Genomic DNA, 9359 nt, shown 5'->3' with positions numbered 1-9359 from the left:
AAAAAAAAAAAAAAAACAGCTTGGGTTCCTCCTGTTTTGTATGAAACATGGGTTTTCCTATACTCATAAAACAGTTTTTCATGGACACATGGTGCTAGGCTTTGCACACTTTTGTGAGATAAATGATAATCTGTATAATGCACTGTCATCCTCTATTTCATCAATCACATTATGTCAAATCATGTTATGAATACTTGCCCAGCAGAAGAAAATGCCTGTTTCTACCAGTTGAGAATAATGAAGAGAATGCACTTTTAACTCTTGTAGTAGTCACTGGCCCCCATTTATCCTTTTGCTTTTATCATGTGACTCTCCTCAGACCATACATTCTAAAAGGCTTTTTATTTCTTACTTAGCAGAGAATATCAGATACTTAATAAATATGAGACAAATGAATAAATTAATGAGTGATTAAGTAATGGGAAGAATCTCTGGGTGGTACAAATGGTTAACATGCTCAGCTACTAACTGAAAGTTCAGAAGTTTGAGTCCACAGAGATGTGCCTAAGAAGAAAAGCCTGGCGATCCACTTCTGAACCATCGGCCACAGAATACCCCGGGGAGCACAGTTATGCTCTGACACATGTGGGATCACCATGAGTTGGAGTTGGCTCCTTGACAACTGGTTCTGTAAGGAAAATGGTGCTGTCAAGTTCTCTTACTTGAAGGCTAGTTATCATTTATCATGAGACTATGTATGAAGCGGGCTGCATCAGTTTGTTATATAACTGACAAAGTTTCTATCTTTGAAATCTCTTTAGTGGACTGTGATGTGTTTCACGTTCTGGCTTAATGCTTATTCAATATAAAAGTATTTTTCTTTCTCTTCTGCTTTTGAGGAGTGTTTGTCTGGTGAGCAAGATATTTTGTCTTTAATTATGATCCCCTCAAAATGTGCAGAGTGGCCAAAACTTTGAATCACCAAACATAGATGTTTTCGGCTGAGTTAGAACAAGGTGACACTCTCAGTCTTCTTGTTCAGCTCTCATAATGTGAACAAGTGTCCTTTTTGCCATCTATTTAGTGGTACACTTTTTGTTTGTTTGTTTTTCATATTTGTTGCTGCTGCTACTATATAAAATGTGCTACTGTATAAAATGGAGGAACATTTTATATAGTGCTGTGTAGTGTTGTTCCCAAACACAAAAAGGCTACATTGCACCTTATGGAGAAAATATATGTGTTAGATAAGCTTTGTTTGAGTATGAGTTATAGTGCTGTTGGCCTTGAATTTGGTGTTAAAGAATCAACAACAATACATATTAAATAAGGTGTCTTTAATGGAAACATGCATAAAACAATGTTATGTATTCACTGGTTAATGAAAATACTGTCACCAGAGTCATACAGTATGTAACACTAAATTTTCTTTAGAGCAATAGTTCAGCATTTGCTGATTCAGTATACATGGTGACGTTTTAGAACACAGCTACCATGGAGAATGAAAATCAACTGTATAGACAAATCTGGGATGAAATAATTTTCCCTCTGATTTTTGAAGGTACTTTTCCACTGTCCTTTGGAATCTAGTTCTGCTGATGAGAAGTCAGGTACTGTACTAATCCTTGTTCTTTGGATATCACTTAAATTTCTGTTGAAGCTCTTAGGAATTCTATCTTCAGGAAGCTGCAATTTCTGCTAATGAACTTTGGAGTGGTCCCTTTTTATTCACTAATCTGTGAATTCAGCAGATTCTTTCAACCTGGAAACACACTCTTTTTTTTTTTTAAGTCTGGGAAAATCTTCTGCATTTTTAGTTTCATAATTCTCTCCCTTCCATTCTCTATGAAACTTTCATTGTTTCCAAGTTTGATGTCTTGAGTTAATATTTGAATTTCTTAGTTTGTTCTCTTGATATCCATCTCTTTTCTTTTTCTTCTGCATTCTCTGAAGCTTTCTTTATTTTTCTTCTACTCCTCCATTGTCTCTCCTCTGCTGTAATAGTGTTAATTTAAAAAAAAAAAAAATTCTTTTTTTGTGTTCTTTCAAAAACAGCATTCCAGTGGTGTTTCACGCATACAATCTTTTCTCTCTTTCTGCAGATATTATTAACATTTTCTCCTTTTTCTGTTCTTTGTGCTCTGTCTCTTCTAAATTCAAATATTTTTTCCCTGTCTCTCATGTTGAAAGTTTTTTTTTTGAATAATTGTTTGTTCATTTTAAGAAGGAAGAATTTAAAAGCTAGGCAGGACTTCTCAGCTGGTGGGCTGCACTGGAGAGTTGTCAGAATCCTACATGTTATTAACCGGAGGTTTTCGTCTGAAGCCTTTCATTTTGTGCAGACACCAATTCCTCAGCAGCAGATATACCCTGAGGTGCCAGTGGTCCATAAACAGAGTGAGAAGAATGAGACTGGGAGTCCCAGTATTAAACTGTGTACACTTTCATTTAATTCTCACCTTTCTCCCCAGTACCTTATCAGAGTCCCAGTACAAATTTTCTGGTCCATTTTCTGAAGAGAATTAAACTGTACAAGTCTTTGCAAGTTAGGGACACAATTGCCTAGTTGCAAAATGTGCTGAAAGAAATCTGAATCTAAATCTTCTTTATAAAATCTTTCAACTTACTTTCCTCTCTTCAACCCTAAGCCCCACCTCAACCTTTCATGGAACATGAGACGTCCATTCTCAGGACTCTCTTGGTTTCTGACAGGTATATTTTTACAAGTATGGCTTCCTCTGCTTTCTTAAATCTGTTACCTCTCCTTCATTAAAGTCTGACCAACAAAATATTTGCTGCTATCTCTTCTCTGCTGATGTCTCCCAAATTTTTGTTTGTTTGCTTTGCCAGTGTTGACTATTTTATTTCTCTTCTATCATTTTGGTAGTATTTCAAGAGGGGCTGAGATAAACTCATGTATCCATGTCTCCATACTTAACTAGAATTCAAAGTAAATCAATATTTTTGAAGTCACTTAGCCATTGGGTATTTAGGAGGCCTTCAAAGTGAAGTGCCAAGTTGAATATGCATTGCCTGGTCTATGCCCTTTCCAAGACTGTTAATCACCTGCCCTTACCAACAACTCTTTTTAACTTCTCTCCATGCTCACATGGACTGCTTTGTGTATTACTAGAGAAAGCGGCCATCCGATGAGTCATTTTAAAAGTTCAAGGATAGCCCCCTTGCCTCACCTAAATATTTCTACCCATGTTTTACACCACATTCAGTTTTTGCCTTAAATTTTTGACTCTTGTTAAAGTTAAATGTTCAAGCTGCTTTCCATTATTTACAATGTGGAATAAATTTCAGCACTTTTGTAAGAATTGGTAGGAGTTAGGGTATCAGGGAAGTTGGTTGTAAAGTGTAGTGTGTACACAACCAGAAAAGGGAAGAGTAGTTACTTGAGCTATTCTAGGAATGGGAAATTTTTTATAATAAAATCCAATGATATCCTTGAAATTTCCCCTGGGTTTTGGTCCTGCCTCAACTACTTGTTAATGACTTGCTAATGACAAACTATTTAACATTTGCAATTTTATTACAAATTGGTGCTATAATACCTTTTTGGTAGGATGTTGATAGAATTTAACAAGATAATAAATGCAAAAAAAAAAAAAAACAAAAAAACCCAACCACTTAGAACTCTGCTTTGCTTGTAAAAGGGAACACTAACCATTGATTATTTTGAATACATAGTCATACATTACAAATATTATAGAAAACATTAACTTTTGTTTTAGAAGGCCAAATTCAGATTTGCTCATTTTTCTCACTATTTTTTTTTGGCCATGTTTATAAAAGGTGGATCATCATATCATTAACCTAGAATTCTAGGATAGCTGTGCAGCATTCTCTCTTGTTTGGGAAAATCTCCTGCCTAACATCAGGGTCAGATTAGTCTGAGGCTGAAAATGGTTTGACAAAGGCATGCTGGGATTGTTAAGTGTGGCTGTCTCAAAGATGGATGTTTGTTGCTGCATGATCAATTTCGCTGTGGGACTAGAATTGATTACACCAATGGCAGCAATGAAAGTCCCATTCCAGGCTGTGGTCCACTTACTCAGCTGCATATGGGCATGACCTGGAATAGATTCACTTGATTAAAGTCAAGGGAGCAGGCATAAAGTTGGGTAGGGATTTGTGAACTAAGAGATTTTATTAATAGTTTCTGTGCAATTTGTTAGACTGGAAATTTACTAGAGTGAAAATAACCCTCAGCTTAGAGGCAAGAGATCTAGATGTTACAATGCACCTGGGTAACACTCATTTCCAATTTAACAAGAAATTGAAGTGATTTTGCACATGATTATCACAGTGGTTTTGTAGAAAATTGCACATTATTTTGTGTACACAAACGAAATAATGCTAAATATTCCAAATCAGGAGAAATCAGGTCTTGATTAGTAAATTGCCATTCTTATGAATTCTGAATTTTTAAGCTTCTCTTGTATTGTATATATATTTATAGTCACTTCACAATTTACCTACAATAATGAGGTTTGCTATATCTAGTAACTTTCATTTGTTCTTATTTTCTCAAGTCTTTATTATTTTCTCAGTGGTAGTTGCATTGCCATGCTTGTTTTCAACATCTAACACATAATCTTATAGCACCTTCATGTCTTTTGATTGTCAGCTTAAAGAACTAATAGTTAAATGTAAAATGGTAGGGGGATAATCTAAACTTACCTTTGATATGCTTAGGGATCTGTGCCTTATTATTTTGTAAAGAAAACTACCAAGAGCTTGTGGAACTGTTATCTTGCCTGAAATTACACCCTTCTCTGAACTCTCATTAACAATTCTAATCAGTTCTGGAAAGTTGAGATCCATCTGTTTTCTTATGATCTCATGTATGTTAACTTTGTTACATATAACTGTATGTGTCATTGTATATTATACTCTATAATCTGAAATATGACACCCCACACTGTAAGAATATGAACTCTTTTAACTCAACATAATATAACATGAGAAAATAAAAAGAAATACTCTAGAATGGTGCTTCTCACTTTCTAACTTCATTTTTACCCATTAGAAATATTTATCTACATCAATTATGAGGTTATCAGTGTCAATATCCTCCTTAGAAATTTCATAGAAGTTTTTACTCCATCCTTTCTCATTTTGTTCACCAGCCTATTTTAATTGCTTGTCTTGCTGATGGAAGGGACAGGCATTAGAGACAAGTGTGAGCTTGAGAAAACCAGGTGTCACCACTAGTTATCTTTATAACTGTGGCACCCACGCTATATCTGTTTTTAAATAGTTTGTTGGTGTCACAAAAAGGTGTAGACAACTAGGTAGAAAGTTTTCTTTTCTTTCCTAATTAGACCTAACTGGTCAAGAGGCCAAAGAATAGATTTTAATTTTTTCTGTCTCCTAGCATTTCTTAATAGGTGGAAATCTATTTAACTTGATGGCTTATGATTATTTCCTGTCCTTTTCTGTACTCAGTACTAACATAAGGGAGAAAAGTCACTCCTCAACAATCTATTCTGTCTCTCTAGCTCCCTCCATCCACAGCAGGCTCTAGGAACAAGGTGCCCAGAGTCAGACCATGGGAGTTCAAGTCCCTGACTTCCCTATCATTTATCTGTGTTTCTTTGAGCAATTTTATTACTCAGGGTTTCAATGGGAAAGAGATGGCATGTTCGAAGCTCAAACTAGAATAATTTAAGGAGGTTTTTTCATAAAGGGACTAATTTTAAAAGTGTCAGCAGTTTGTTTGAAAAAAAAAAAACAAACCTACAAGGGATAGTGAGGTACCTCATTTCTAGAACAGCAGGTGTATCATCCCCACTAACCCTGAAGAGAAAAGGAGAAGAGTTGTTTCCAGGATCTAGAGAGTAGAAAGTTGTGCAGAAAAGGCCACTTTTAGAGGATCTGTGAAAATTTGTTGCGGGACATTGCTAGTGTGACACAACATGTCAGGAGAGGCTGGAGGAATAACAACTTGATTTCACTTTCTTTTTCTACCTGTGGTCTATTGTTGGGTTCCCCCATTGGCCCAGCCCAGCTGGAGTCCAGTCTATACAGGTCAGTTTCCTAGGGTGGAAAAGAATGGTGAGTCAATTTAAATAGGGAAATAGATGATATCTGAAAGAGCAAATGATTTAACCTGGGAGCCATGTTCCTCACCTGAAAAGTAGAGGTAACTATAATTCACAGAATGTGGTAAGAATCTTAAATAAGATATTGAAAGTAGAGCATGTAGTACAGTTACTGGTTCAAGCCAGCACTGGATGCACATCAGCTATCATTATTGTTATACACATGGGGAATCCTTCATCAAAGGGATAAAAATTGCTGAAGTGGTCAAGAGATAGGTGATGTCTACTACAACTCTTTGAAACCCACAATATTTTAACATGGATTCAAACATATGAAGTAAATCAGAATAATTTTACACAGATGATTAGAACTATTTTAGTTACCTTAAATATATCATGAGTCCTTGAAGAATATCTTCAAACTAGCCTTCTTCCATGCCTTTACTGAATACATCACAAAGTCCTATTTTCATACTCACACTTGGCTCAAGCCCCTGTCATCTCTTATCTGGATTATTTATCATCTTCCCAACTAATCAGCCAGCCTTTAAGCTTCCCACTTTCCAGTCCATTACTATAGCACTGATTCTAAATTGGGTCTCAGACTAAACGTATAGTCAGCTTAGAGACTTTGCTTAGTAGATACCAAAGTCTCTCCATGATCAAGCTCCTTTCTTCCTGTGCTGGCCATGTCCTCATTGCATTGCTTTAACAGAAATGAGACACAGTCACTGCAGTCCCCAAACACATCATCCTATTCTGTTGTTGTTGTTGTTATGGGCCATCGAGTCGTCTCCGACTCATAGCGACCCCTCTTTGGGTTTCTGAGGTGGTATCTTTACAGAAATAGATTGCCTAATCTTCTATCCGAGGAGTGGCTGGTGGGTTTGAACCGCCAACCTTCTGGTTAGCACTCAAGTGCCTTAAGCAGTACACCATGGTTCTCAAAGTATGGTCCTGAACCAGCAGCAGCAAATGTATTGTTAGAAGAAAGTATTGTTACAAGTGTATTGTTAAAACAATTATATATTGTTAGAAAGGCAAGTTCTCAGGTTCTTTTCCAAACCTACTGAATCAGAAACTCTGGGTCCGAGGCCCAGAAATCTCTGTTTCAATAAATCCTCCAGGTGATTCTGATGCATGCTGTAGTTCAAGAGCCATCATCACGACTCTTAGTCTTGTTGTTGTTGTTGTCAGATGCTGTTGAGTCAGCTCCAACTCCTAGTGATCCTATGTAAAACAGAACTAAACTCTGCCTGGTCCGGTGCCGGTCGCACAATCCTTGCTATTCCTGAGCCCATCATTGCAGCCACTGTGTCAATCCATCTCATTGAGGGCCTTTCCCTTTTTTGCTGACCCTCCACTTTAAAAAGCATGACATCTTTCTCCAGGGAATGCTCCCTTCTGACAATGTAACCAAAGTAGATGAGACAAAGTCTGGCCATTCTTGCTTCCAAGGAGCATTCCAGGTGCATTTCTTCCAGGACAGATTTGTTTGTTCTTCTGGCAGTCCATGGTACTTTCAGTATTCTTTGCCAACACCAGAACTCAAAAGCATCAACTATTCTTTGGTCTTCCTTATTCATTTTCCAGCTTTGACATACGTATGAGGTGACTGAAAACACCATGGCTTGGATTAGGTGCACCTCAGTCTTCAAACAGACCTCTTTGCTATTCAACACTTTAAAGTGGTCTTTGGCAGCAGATTTGCTGAGTGCAATATATCATCTAGTTTCTTGACTGCTACTTCCATTGGTGTTGATTGTGTAACCAAGTAATATGAAATCTTTGACAATTTCAATCTTTTCTCCATTTATCGTGATGCTGCTTATTTGTCCAATTGTGAGGATTTTCATTTTCTTTATTTCTTAATTTCTGTTTTTCTTAATCTTAGGTAATACTAATCCCATTTCCTGAAATGCCTATTTAATTTACTTCACTTCCAAGACTCATTGACATCAGTGACTGCAAGACTGGGTTCCTCACTCTTCTTCCAAAAAGATGGTATAGCAATAAATACTTGTGAATTGATTGGTGCCCCAGAGTGGTGCTCCTCTGCTAACTGAAAGGGTAGAGGTTCAAGTCCACCCAGCAGTATCTTGAAAGAAATGCCTGCCTATTTACTTCCAAAACAATCAGCCATTGAAAATTATATAGAGCATAGATTTACTCTGACGCACATTGGGTTGCCATCAATTGAAATAGACTTGACAGCAAATGGTAAATAACTTTAGTTTTCCTGCATCTAAATAATTATTTGTTTAGATGATTCCCATGTTTGCAACTCTTACGATAACTTTTCTTTAAAAATATTATGTTACAAATACCTATGCAGTAGGGTTGATGCATTTGTGAGGAGAAAGGAAGGAACTTTGCTGTAATCATTTTTTTTTCTCTGAAAATGGGTCAGACAGGAATGAGTAACTACTCCACTTCTACTAAAAACAACTAGTAGTTTAAACTCTATTTAATTGGCTTCATTTTATAGGTGAAGAAATCAAAGCCCTGAGACATTATGTAACTTGTTCAGGATTACAAAGCTAGTAGATAAAAGAGCCAATACTGGAACTGAGGGCCCTAGATGCAATTGGAAAAAACAATGAAAAGACCTGTCACATTTATAAACTAATTACTTTAAATACTCATTTCATTTGCTCTTTTTAAAATAAGATGCACCCCACTGTCAGTCCAATTACCTATAGTTTTATTTTTAAACATTGTTAGCTCATTTGTTACTCTAATCTCAATAATGTAAGAGATGTTATTCATTTTACAGGGTCATAGTAATGGTAACTACCAGCATATTCAAGAAAGAACACAATCATAAGTCCATGAGCAATTTTACTAAAGAACTTTCATAATGCCATTTCTTTGGAAAACATGATTAATATGACTTTTTTCTTATGTACTCAAAAATTGTATCCTAAAAAGTGACCTCCAAAAATCTCTTCCTTATTAGTTTTTCTGCACATATTTCACATAGACTATCTTAATAATTCACTTTTATATGTTTTATTTAATCATCTTAATTTCATCCTTGGACAAAAAGCAAGAGTAATGGAGCCAATCAAATGAAATTGTTAATGTAATAAGGAAGGGATGGGTAGTGCTCAAGATACTATTCCTTAAGGTATTTGAATATGCTTGATTGTTGGAGAGGAACAATTTGTAAATAAAACTAATAGAATGGAATTAGAGGACAAGAGACATTGAAACACAAAGTCAGACTGATGATAGTGAAAATGGAAAGTTTAGGTATACAAAGTTACAGAGTAATTTTTAAAACATTAATTTTAAGAAAAGGAAGCCAGCATATGCAGGGTGTCTGCCTGGCCCTGTTCCTTTTATTTATTTATTTATTTATTT

General features: G+C 36.1%; 1 protein-coding gene across 1 annotated transcript in view; it reads right to left on the bottom strand.

The window, feature by feature from the left end:
• GABRB1 (gamma-aminobutyric acid type A receptor subunit beta1) overlaps positions 1–9359 on the bottom strand; it is a 684756-nt gene that overhangs the window by 266721 nt on the left and 408676 nt on the right. The window lies entirely within an intron of this gene.

This window comes from Orycteropus afer, unplaced genomic scaffold (genome assembly GCF_000298275.1).
Source record: "Orycteropus afer afer isolate SDZICR_OR568_19922 unplaced genomic scaffold, OryAfe1.0 scaffold00246, whole genome shotgun sequence".
In the NCBI taxonomy this organism is placed as follows: domain Eukaryota; kingdom Metazoa; phylum Chordata; class Mammalia; order Tubulidentata; family Orycteropodidae; genus Orycteropus; species Orycteropus afer.
The sequence above is the reverse complement of the archived record's forward strand: the minus strand, read 5'-3'. Positions and strand labels throughout refer to the sequence as shown.